This window comes from Antechinus flavipes, chromosome 1, assembly GCF_016432865.1.
Source record: "Antechinus flavipes isolate AdamAnt ecotype Samford, QLD, Australia chromosome 1, AdamAnt_v2, whole genome shotgun sequence".
NCBI lineage: Eukaryota > Metazoa > Chordata > Mammalia > Dasyuromorphia > Dasyuridae > Antechinus > Antechinus flavipes.
In genome coordinates, this window is record NC_067398.1 from 578,254,152 (window position 1) to 578,266,283 (window position 12,132).

A 12,132-nucleotide genomic window follows, 5' to 3' on the forward strand; every position below is an offset into this window, starting at 1 on the left:
AGCATTTTTCATCATGAGTCCTTCAGAATTGTCTTAGATTATTGTGTTGATTAGAACAATTAAGTTTTTGATGGTAGATCACTATATTAGAGGCAAAGCTTGGAGATATTGTAGGTTTGGTTCATGGCAATAAAGTGAATATCATATAAAGTGAGTTACATGAATTTTTTGGTTACTTGGGACATATAAAAATTATATTAAATGTGATAGTATCTTTTTTACAATACATACTTTAATACTTTGTAACCAAAAAAAATTTACTTTTATCTGAACCTTCAATGAATCGTAGTCTTTTTGCTCAATATTAAAGGTTCCTGACTTATTGGGTAGTAGTTGCTGAAGGTTATGATGGCTGTGGCAGTTTCTTAAAATGAAAATGTAGAGGGCTGAAACTATGGAATGAATGCACTGAGGTCAGGACTGCTGTGCGTTTGAGGCTAACTACTGATTGAACAATATTGTATGGGCATATGCTTGGGAAATGGTCCTTTCCACTATCCGTAGTGGCTCAATGATTGGTGTATACAGGATTGTAGGAGGGACTAGGGGATAGAGAAAAGCTAGCCAGGGACACACTCTCAGCGGTAGGTGAGGGAGAAGGCGCTTGCAGAAATTCTCTTCCATCCCCTCCACTTCTACCCCTAAATACCAAGAATAAAGATGAACACTCCAGCTGATTCTGGGGTGTCCTGAGTGCTAGCATAGTCATTACATGAAAACAATGAAATTTGCCACATGGACTGGCAAAACACTTAAACACTAAAGGCCATTGTAGAGTTATTAATTGGTCTAATTTCAATATTTTGTTTTAAGGAATAGAGAGGTCTAAGGAAAGGGAGAAAGTGGTCTGACCTTTACAGGTAATTGATGAGTTTGCAGAAATCAAGTTTCTAATGTAGCGGGTCTTTTTAGTTGTAAAATTGAAAATATTGTTAATGAATTGTTCATCTGTCGATTCACATGACACTGAAAATCACAAAAAAAAAAAAAGTTAAACTTACCTAATTGTACTTGATGAGCTCAAAATAGCACATCTAGCCCATGTAGATTCTTACTGCATTGTTTGATAAGTATATTCAGTTAAATGTCAAAATGATTAACTTGATCTGTGTGTGGACTGCCTCATTTCAACTTTAACTAACTTATATTAAGCATCTACTATATATAAAGCACTATGCCAAGAAGGCTTGGGGAATATAAAAATAAAATAGGAAAATAGAAAAATGTAAAGGGGATGAAATGTGACAAGAATACAAATAAGTAAAGTATGAAATAAGAAATTATGTGGGCAAAAGAGAGACACTGACAAAGTACTTTGATACTTTGGAGGTAGAAAACTATGGATCGGGGAAGAAATAATACATGAAGATAGTGGTACCTGAATTGAACCTCAATTGAATTGAGCCTCAGAGGAAAACAAGCATTCTAAAAAGTAGAGGTAAATCAGAAGTACATTTCAGGAATGGTAGAGTGGCTTGTACAAAAGTACACAGAGTAGCATAGAAGCAGGAGCTGATATGTTGATATTGAGAAAGGTTTCTTGCTATTTCAAAAGTATCTCAGAAAAAAGAAAAACTGAACAATATGAAGAATATCTAGAAGACTGTTACTTTAATCAGAAGGAAACTAATGAAACTATGAAGGAGACTCTGGAGATTGTGAGTGAATGAAGAGATTATAAATATCATGAAAGTAGAATCAATAAAACTTGGAATTAATTTGAGATAGCAGGAAAGACAAGGGAAGAGTCAAGAATAACAGCATGGTAGATAATTTGGAGAATAGACGTGCTATTTTGATCTCTTGAAGTACAATTAGGTAAGTTTAACTATTTTTTTGTGTGATTTTCAGTGTCATGTGAATCGACAGATTCATTAATTCATTAACAATATTTTCAATTTCAAAGGCCAAATTTGAGCTCTGGTGTCTCTTGAGTTGAGGCCCAGCACTCTTTGCACTACTTCACCAAAGAGGAGTGTTGTGTCCTGCTTTCTAGAGCCCCCAAGTTGGGGTGACAAAGCATACCTTAGGTGGCAAAACAGTGGGAAGAAGCAAAGTCTGGACAGTGGCAATTAGGATGACAGAGTTATGGCCCTGTTTATTGGGAGGCCTGAGTAGAGTGGCCAACACTGCAAAGGATAAAAACTCAGGTACAGAACCAAATTTCTTTGGGTATTGGTTGATGGAAATAATTTAAGAAGGTGATATTTAAGATCCCTATTGCCATTCCCAGTAGACTCAGTAAATGTTTGTTAATGAATTATTAAAGGCTAAATTAGCAATAAAGTTAGGGTTCAGTGCAAAGGGGAAAATTGGGCAGAAAATGTTAGAAACTATAGAGAAATGGAGGTGAGACTAATGGGAGAAGTAGCAGGTGACAAGAGATTTTATTTTCTCTTTGGCCAATGGCAATCCCGAATCACAAAGATTAGAAGAGTATGAGATGTTGGCTTGCTGTAACAAAGGAAAAGTACCAACTACCAAAGAAATTATCAATAAAACCAGCCTTAAGAGTCAAAAATAGTATTCTGGTATGAAGGTGCTCCCAACTATTATGGGTATCCTCTAGTTGGAACCTCTCATTGTATTGGAACAGGAGCCTGGTGGGTTACTAAAGAGAGCAGGCAGAGTATCCTGTGGTAAAAGAAGTTTCAGCAACTGTTATTACTGTATGTTTCCATGATAACCAATGGCAACCATACTAATGTGTTTAGTTATCTGTAAGAATCATTATATCCTTGGAGTATTGGAATTGTCCTTCATGGAGGACAAAATATATATCAGATGTTAATTTAAATTTTTATCAAATTATAAGTTATTCTCAAATCTCTTTAGGCATGTTTCTCTAGGAAAAATAATAATTACTAAGTCCAGAATCAGGCAGCAACCTAGGTTATGATATATCAGTGGAGAAAGAGAAGTTACTTACTCACAGAGATCCTTTTTAAAGATGTAGGTTTCCCCAAAAACTTGTATAGTGCTTTGTTCAAAGATAGTTTCCGTAAACAATCATGAACTGAGATTAATCTGCCTCCCAAGGATTAATGAATGACCAACAGATCTTTAGTTGTTCTTTTGAGTCTTTTCAGTGGTACTATATCACATTCATGAGAATTCCCAGTTTGGACATGGAGACAGGGGCCTCTTGACCATGGGCTCTGGAAAAGTGATTCCACTCTTTAAGTGTTGTGGAGACCTATATTGTATATTGATTTTAGGATGAATGGTTCTGGTTTTTAAGTAAATGAAAGGGAATGGAGAAGAAGATCTAGAATGTTTCCAGCTTTTAATTCTGCTAATTCAAGGCTGTTTTGTGAAAATGATTCTGTTCAATTGATAAGACTTAATTTATTAATGTTCCCCAGCCTACGAGTAGATCAAAACGTTTCCTTCTCTGGAAGCCCCTAGAAGGAGGATGATACTAAATTAAAGATATTTAATGCAGTGATACAATTCCCTATGTCCTCAATTAAGCTAGATCTTTTTTTTTTTTTAGATTAATTCACCTTGTCTATAACTGTAGAAAGTTTTGCATCCTCTATGTTATTAGCAAATAACACTCTAATGAGTGGGTCCAGAAAATCATAAAAATAGTGAATATGTGAAATACAATGACACATTTAGGAAATAATATAAAAATATTGGGTTGTAGCAACCACAGGCCTTAGGGGAAAATTATATCCCTAGAAAGATATATTAATAAAATAGAAAAAGAGGATTGGGGCAGCTAGGTGGTGCATTGAACAGAGCACCAGCCCTGAAGTCAGGAGAGGGCCCTGAGTTCAAATTTGACTTCAGATACTTAACACTTCCTAGCTGTGTGACCCTGGGCAAGTCACTTAACCCCAGTTGCCTCATCAAAAAAAAAGAAAAAGAGAAGATGGAGGAACTGATCATGCATGTAAAATGCTCAAAACCCATCTATTTCTAATTGCATCATGCTAATTGTGGTCCATTCAGATCTCATCCCAGGAAAGGAATTGAAGGGGCTAGGTAAGGTTATAGATTTTTGACCTATTTCCTTGCCAAAACAACTTTTTTACCCTTCCTACATGCATGTTGCTTAACAATTTTTCATGAAGCTATTTCCTTGTCAAAATAATTTTGTTGCCCTTCCTACTTATAAATTTTGTTTACAACTTTTCATGAGGCTATCCTGATTTTGAGAAAACAAAATATAGTATACTACCCTTAACAGCTATTTGTTGATATGTTGTATACTGTTGATGAGATGATCCTGTATCTTTTCTTTTCCTTTCTATCTCTTTGTATCATTCTCTGATCCATCTCTGCTGGTATGCTTCTCTATGTGTTTCTGTGTCTTCACTGCTTTTGCATATTTAGTCTATGCTCTACTAAGGACAAGAGTATTTATTAAGGAAATATGCATTACAGTCTTAGAAAAACAAAACACACCAAAGATGATTTTGTTGGGAGTTTTTAGTCATTGATTCCCATCTCGTCAAAAGTACAAACTTTTACATTAATCATGATCCCTTATTTATGCCATTTCTGCTGGTTAACTTTTAGGAAAATTTATTTATCCAGTTAGTCACAGAGTGGAGTCTTAGTCACAGAGTGGAAAGGGACTTAAAAAAAAAACCTATCTCCACACTTTTTGGATAAATTCAGAATCTTAATATTTTGTGATCATAGTGTTTCCAAATAAAATTTAGGATCATAGATTTAGAGCTAGAAAGAAACTTGTATTTACCTAAAAAAAAAAAAAAAGTCACCTTTATATTTTTAGGTTGACTCAGAATCTTAACACTTCACAATTATAGTATTTCCAAATACATTTTTTAAGCAAATGGAATTTTATGGCCATTTGATCACCATAAAGGACACTTTAATATTTACTTGTTCTTTATATTTTTAGATTCACATTGATTTATCATTTAAAGCCAAAATAGTAATTTATTTGTGACTGTACTACATATATATGTGAAATGATCTAAATTCCAGCTTCACTGCAGAAATGAAGAACATGGCTGTGAAATGGTGGAGCAACATAAAAGGGAATGTGAATGTGGTTAGATATCCTGCAAAATGCAGGTAAATTAAACCAAATAAAATTAACATCCCATGACTTTTCAGAAAATCAAGTTATTGCTACACAATCTGTTACTAAAGTAGGAGTATCTGTCCTTTATTCTTTTGTGAGTTTAACACCTATTCTTACAGTTAATGGTACTGTATTCTGTACCTTTTGTTAAAGCAAATTTAACTTTTCTAGAGAATGCTAAAGGATTATATAAGTATTGGTATATAAGACTATCCTCAAGGAACTTAGAAAGCATTTTGAGTTTTTAGAATTTAGATAAATATCAGAATTAGTTTGATGAGAACATTTTACGAATTAAAAGGCTACTTACGGGAAAGCAAATAATACCAACATCTCATAGTTCTTCCTGGCATAAGCAAAACAGAAGCTTTAAAAAGCTTATATACATGTATGAGGATGTATTCTGATGGAAGTGAATTTCTATGGCAAAGAGACCTAACTGAGTTTCAATGGATAAATGATGGACAGAAACAGCTACACCCAAAGAAGGAACACTGGGAAACGAATGTGAACTATGCATTTTTGATTTTCTTCCCTTATTTTTACCTTCTGAATCCAATTCTCCCTGTGCAACAGGAGAACTGTTCGGTTCTGCAAATATGTATTGTATCTAGGATATACTGCAACATATTTAACATATATAGGACTACTTGCCATCTTGGGGTGGGGGGGAGGGAGGGAGGGGAAAAAACGAAACATAAGCGAGTGCAAGGGATAATGTTGTAAAAAATTACCCTGGCATGGATTCTGTCAATACAAAGTTATTTTTAAATAAAATAAAATTTAAATTAAAAAAAAAAAAGCTTATATACAAATGAAAAATAGGATATGTAAATCAAACCAAGATGTACCACTGATCCATAGAAGAATTTGAAGTTGAAAACATCCTAGATCTTTCCTTTCCCTTCCCCCCTTTATTCATCTACTTAAAAACTAGAACCAATCATGTAAAATCAATATAAGTCTGTACAACACTGAGAGTTGTACACTGCACCATTATCCCATTATCCAAATTAGCCCATTATCAAAAGGCTTTTGTCTCCTTGTTCAATCAGGGAATTCTCATGATCTGAAAAGAATCAAAGGAACAACTAAAAATCTGCTGGATTTCATTAACCCTTAGGAAGCACTCAGCTGGTATCCTGTTCATGAGCATTATCATAGAACCTTAGAGATGAAAAGTAGTTTGGAGACCAGCTAGTTCAACCAATATCAGAAAAAGAATCTCCTTTACAGCAACCCAGAGTATTCTTCTAGCCTAGTTTTGAACACTTGATGAGAAGAAATCTAGCAGCTTCCAAGGATAGTCTGTCACAGTTTGGGATAACTCTAATCAGTATTAAATTTTTCATCATCTTGAACCTAAATTTGCCTCTTTGCAAATAAGGCTCCTTTGCTTTTAGTTCTGTCAACACTTCTTCAGATGCTGTCCAAGTTACTTAAGACCTTCTAAAATGTGTTTTATAGTAATGAAAATGGTACTCCAGATATAATCTGAAAAGATTAGAATACAATAAAACTATCACCTCCCTTTTACTAGTACTGGACACTATACCTCTCTTAATACACTTAGATTTTGAGGGCATTGTGAAGGTAGGGCTCTGCCATCTCATGCTTGTGGAATGATTTTTTAATACAAATATTTGAGACTACATTTATCCCCACTAAATTTCATCTTAAGTTTGATCCAAAATTCAACTTGTTGAAATCTTCTGAATCATAAATCTTTCCTCTATTACACTGGCTTTCCTAGATTTAGGGCATGTTTGAATTGAAAACTGCATTTATGATGCATCTTAGGTGGCTCCATGAGCAAGATATAGACTTGGAATCAAGGAGACCTGTATTCAAATACCCCTTCAGACACATAGGTGGCTGTGTGATCCTGTTCAAGGATCATAGAATTAATTTTCTCATCTGTAGAATGGGGATATTTTACCTCACGAGGATTGCTATGAAGATTAAATGAAATATTTTACACTGCTTTGAAAATCTTGAAAAGTCTCTTTTTGAGTTAAGAATTCACTTTCCCTTTCCACCCTCAACCTCAACTGTGCTCCTTTTCTCATTTTTTTTTTTTTATGGTATGCTCATTAATGTTCAGAGAAGAAATTAGTTAGGATTTTTGAGGGTGAAAGCTTTGTGTAGAAGGGGAGTTTACACTAGTTCTTGAAGGAAGAGAGGGATTTTTCTAAATGGAGTGCAGAAGCACAAATAAGTAAGCTAGAGGTCTCTTTGAGGAACAAAGGGAAGATTTAGCTAGACTGCAGAGTTAAGAAGGGAGATTAATGCACAATGATGCTGGAAAGATTGGTTGCAGATAACTAGAAAAGGGCTTTAAGAGCTCAGTGGAGAAATTTCTATTTTAATCCTAGGGGCAATAGGAAACCACTGGAATTTATTGAATTGAAGAGCGTGATCAGATCTACTGAAGGAAAATCACTTTGTCAGTTGTGTGAAAGATGGACTGCAGCTAAGACACCATTATAGTAATTTGGAAAAGAAGTGATGAAGGGCTAATCTATGGTAATGCCTGTAAAAGAAAAGGAAGGGTCAGATTTGAGAGATCTCTGAAAACAAAATATTCATTGATCTAAATCAATGATTCATTTAGGCGTGATTCACTAGGCATTTCAGAACATTTTAGATTTTGATTTCTCTTTCCTATTGCAGAAATGTAGTTAATTGAACAGATAATAACTTTCAACTTATTCTCTTCTCCAAATAGGTTGGCAAGTTGAATGGCTTAATTTATTTGGTCATTTAGCAGCATGCAAATGCAGAATCCAGGAATGCCCTAAAAGCTCAACTTAGAAGACATGCTATTGCATAGTAGAACTGCTTAGGTAAGATAAGAATTTTTATTTTAACCATAATTCTAAAATATTAGTTTTTTAAAAAATTTTTACACCTTTTTGTAAACTCTAAATCCTGAAATCCTTTGTGACTATGTATTAGTGCTTTACATACTTAGTCTTCTTGATAATATTTAAGCTATTATGGAATCAAAAGTGAAAAAATACATTTGAAAAAGAATTCTTATGCACAGTTTGCTTTGAACAATAAATGTTGTTCTGACAAAACTTGTGCTTTCCTGTATAATCTATCAGATTGCTTGCCTTCTTCAGGAAGTGGAAGGAGAAGGAAGGAAGGAAAATTTGGAAATTCAAATCTTTTAAAATGAATATTAAAAACCAACTATAATCATTTGTTCCTGTGTAGTCCCAACATTTGTAAATTAGGATGTTTAAGCTATTAAAAGTATATTAAAAAAATATTTTCAAGCCTCTTTCCAATTGCTTTGCTTTACTTCTAGTTTGCTGATTCTAGAAATAGCAAGTTTGTCTGTGCTGCAAAAAGACTTATAGAAATTTTCACATCTAGTCCAAGAGGCAAACCACTGGAATTTATTGAATTGAAGAGCGTGATCAGATCTACTGAAGGAAAATCACTTTGTCAGTTGTGTGAAAGATGGACTGCAGCTAAGACACCATTATAGTAATTTGGAAAAGAAGTGATGAAGGGCTAATCTATGGTAATGCCTGTAAAAGAAAAGGAAGGGTCAGATTTGAGAGATCTCTGAAAACAAAATATTCATTGATCTAAATCAATGATTCATTTAGGCGTGATTCACTAGGCATTTCAGAACATTTTAGATTTTGATTTCTCTTTCCTATTGCAGAAATGTAGTTAATTGAACAGATAATAACTTTCAACTTATTCTCTTCTCCAAATAGGTTGGCAAGTTGAATGGCTTAATTTATTTGGTCATTTAGCAGCATGCAAACGCAGAATCCAGGAATGCCCTAAAAGCTCAACTTAGAAGACATGCTATTGCATAGTAGAACTGCTTAGGTAAGATAAGAATTTTTATTTTAACCATAATTCTAAAATATTAGTTTTTTAAAAAAATTTTACACCTTTTTGTAAACTCTAAATCCTGAAATCCTTTGTGACTATGTATTAGTGCTTTACATACTTAGTCTTCTTGATAATATTTAAGCTATTATGGAATCAAAAGTGAAAAAATACATTTGAAAAAGAATTCTTATGCACAGTTTGCTTTGAACAATAAATGTTGTTCTGACAAAACTTGTGCTTTCCTGTATAATCTATCAGATTGCTTGCCTTCTTCAGGAAGTGGAAGGAGAAGGAAGGAAGGAAAATTTGGAAATTCAAATCTTTTAAAATGAATATTAAAAACCAACTATAATCATTTGTTCCTGTGTAGTCCCAACATTTGTAAATTAGGATGTTTAAGCTATTAAAAGTATATTAAAAAAATATTTTCAAGCCTCTTTCCAATTGCTTTGCTTTACTTCTAGTTTGCTGATTCTAGAAATAGCAAGTTTGTCTGTGCTGCAAAAAGACTTATAGAAATTTTCACATCTAGTCCAAGAGGCAAACCGTTGGTTTTACTTTAAAAATGACAAACTGTCTATTCAATATGGAAAGAAACACTGGAAGAAGTTAATGTGCATATAATCTTTGTAACTATACTAAGATTTGAACAACATAAAAACATATCAGGCATTTCTGCAGCAAAATATTTGAAGTAGTCATAGGTTCAAATTCCACCTGACACTTATTAGTGTGATTTGATCATTAGTAAGTCACTTAACCTCTTTGATCTTCAATTTCCTCATCTGCAAAATGGGGATAATGTCTAGAATCTCTGCTTCAGAGTTCAATTCTGGCTGAGGGCACCCCAGCTTTCTGTTTTTCACACAAGGCTTTCCCATCTCTTGAATCCATGCATTTTCACTGACTGTCCTCCATTCCTGGATTTGTCGTCTCTTCTCTTTCTGGCTAAAATCCTGCCTTTTGCAAGTAGCCTCTTCTGGTTGCTTTTAGTTCCTTCTAAGATTACCTCCTACTTTCAGTGCATTTATCTTGTTCATAATTAGTTGTCTGCATGTTCCCTTCCCCATCCCTTACCCCCACATCAGAATGTAAATTCTTGAAAATAGGGATTATTTTTATTTTGTATCCCTACACATTTACCACAATACTTGGCACATTGGAAGCACTTTTGTGCACTTCAATACTTTCTGACTTGATGATTTTAAGGCACTATATAAATGAGAGTCATTTGCAAAATGCATTTAGATAATTTTTCCCTCAATGTGAAGAACAACCCTGTAGAATATTTTGGTACTGCTACTGTTCCATTTTGAAAATAATATCCTCGTGGGTATTAATATTTAACTCTTGAGTTTTCAGTTTTAGTCAGCCAATGAGTTATGCTTTCTAATATTTAGTAAGAATGTGCCTTACTTTCTTATACTTATGTCCCTGGTTATTTTGACAGCCCAAAAATGTCATAATGTTTTCACTATTGCTCTCTCAGATGGTATCTTCCCCATACTTACTCTCTTCTTTCTAAACGATGAATGTCTCTTTTCAATCCTTTCTCCATCTTAGAGTTGTTTCTTTTTTTTCTCTGCAGTTCTTTCTTATCTTTCTCAATTTATCCTGTTTTAATTTGTCACCAGTCATACCTCTCTTCTGTTCTTGAAGTCATAGTTTCTGGGTCCCACAAAAAATTGGTTATTAGCTCTGATGAAACAAATGTTTCATTAAGATTTGAGCTTCTTATGTTTATATTCAAAAAAGCAGATTTATAGACACAAGTATAACACTAACACGTAGTAAGCTGATGATATAGATTCATTGCCATAAAAGAGCAATTTGTAGAAGACTTTTCAGTTGTGTTTGTAGACTCAACATGTTAGCCATTTCTTGTAAATTTAAAGGCCTTTGAAAGACTTACACAAACTGATGTTGAGTGAAGTGAGCAGAAGCAGAAGTATATTGTATAGAATGACAGCAAGATTATGTAATATCAACTGTGGTAGACTAATCTCTTCTCAGCAGTATGACAGTTCTAATAGACGTGGGATGGAAAATGCTATCTATATCCAGAGAAGGGACTATGGAAACTGAATGCAGATAGAAGCATCCTATTTTCACTTTTTTTGCTTGTTTTTTCTCATGGCTTTTTTCTTTTTCTGTTTTTTCTTTCACAGAATAACTAATGTGGAAATTTATTTTAAATGATTGTACATACATAACCTGTATCAGATTGCTTGATAATTTGAAGAAGGAAAAAAAATTGGAATTGAAAATCTTAAAAAAATCTTTATATGTAATTAGAGAAATAAGTGCTATTGAGGAAAAAAATAAATTAAAAGGCAGCTGTGGGAGTCTGCCTGATATGGGTCCATTTGTCTGAATTAATTTCTCTCCTAAATGAAATGTCCAGCGTTGGCCTGAACATAAGCAATATTTCCCTTCTATCCACATTCACCCAGACTATTTTTCATTAAATACACATTATTTTGTCTTTTAAAAAAATATTAATATGGACAATCTGTATGTAAAGCAAGAACATATCTAATATATTGTGTTATAAGTGGAAAATAGACTATTAAAATGAGTAACTTTTTTAGATTGGGGCAGAAGAGGTAAAGCATGAGATGGAGTCTGCTGGATTTGCTGAGGCAGCATTTGGTACAAAAAAGAACATCTGCTAAATCTAATTGAAAAACTAAAGGTAACTGCTTTCTCTATTCCAAAATTCATTAAGCACTTCATGTAACATAATCTCTTTTCCTCTCCTGTTCCCTCCACTCCCCAAGATTACAGTTGATCCTGAAGGTCCCTACTTCTGTGGAGCACAAAGTGCTCTACTTTAAGGTGCCAAGACTGGCACCTTCTGTTCTTGAGTAGTTCCTAAAGCTGCTTCCTTTCTGCCTCTCTATGGTTGTGTTTCTTTGAAAAATATGTTTCTATTCCTGACCTGTTGTTACGACTTCTTTGTCTCCATGTCTGTCTGCATGCCCCCTTTTGGGTGTAGACTGAGGCAAAAAGCCATGTCTGAAAGAAAATTGAGGTATAAAGGTCTTGTTCAGTAACCTATTCCCTACTTATATTCATCCCAGAGCTTTTTGGGGTCAGTCTTTTAAGAGATTTAAAAGGCATGTCCAGTGTTCCTCCAACCAGTGATCCTCTCCTTTGGTCCATTCAAAAAAAAAAAATTGACTGACAAGGTAGTAGTATGTCTT

General features: G+C 34.1%; 1 long non-coding RNA gene across 3 annotated transcripts in view; it reads left to right on the forward strand.

Moving 5' to 3' along the window:
* The window catches only part of LOC127544293 (uncharacterized), a 53,975-nt gene that overhangs the window by 22,674 nt on the left and 19,169 nt on the right, over positions 1-12,132 (forward strand). For all 3 annotated transcript variants that reach the window (XR_007949420.1, XR_007949418.1, XR_007949419.1), the window contains exons 2-3: positions 8,803-8,920; positions 11,518-11,621. This is a non-coding gene — a long non-coding RNA (uncharacterized LOC127544293). The remainder of the gene's footprint in view (positions 1-8,802; positions 8,921-11,517; positions 11,622-12,132) is intronic.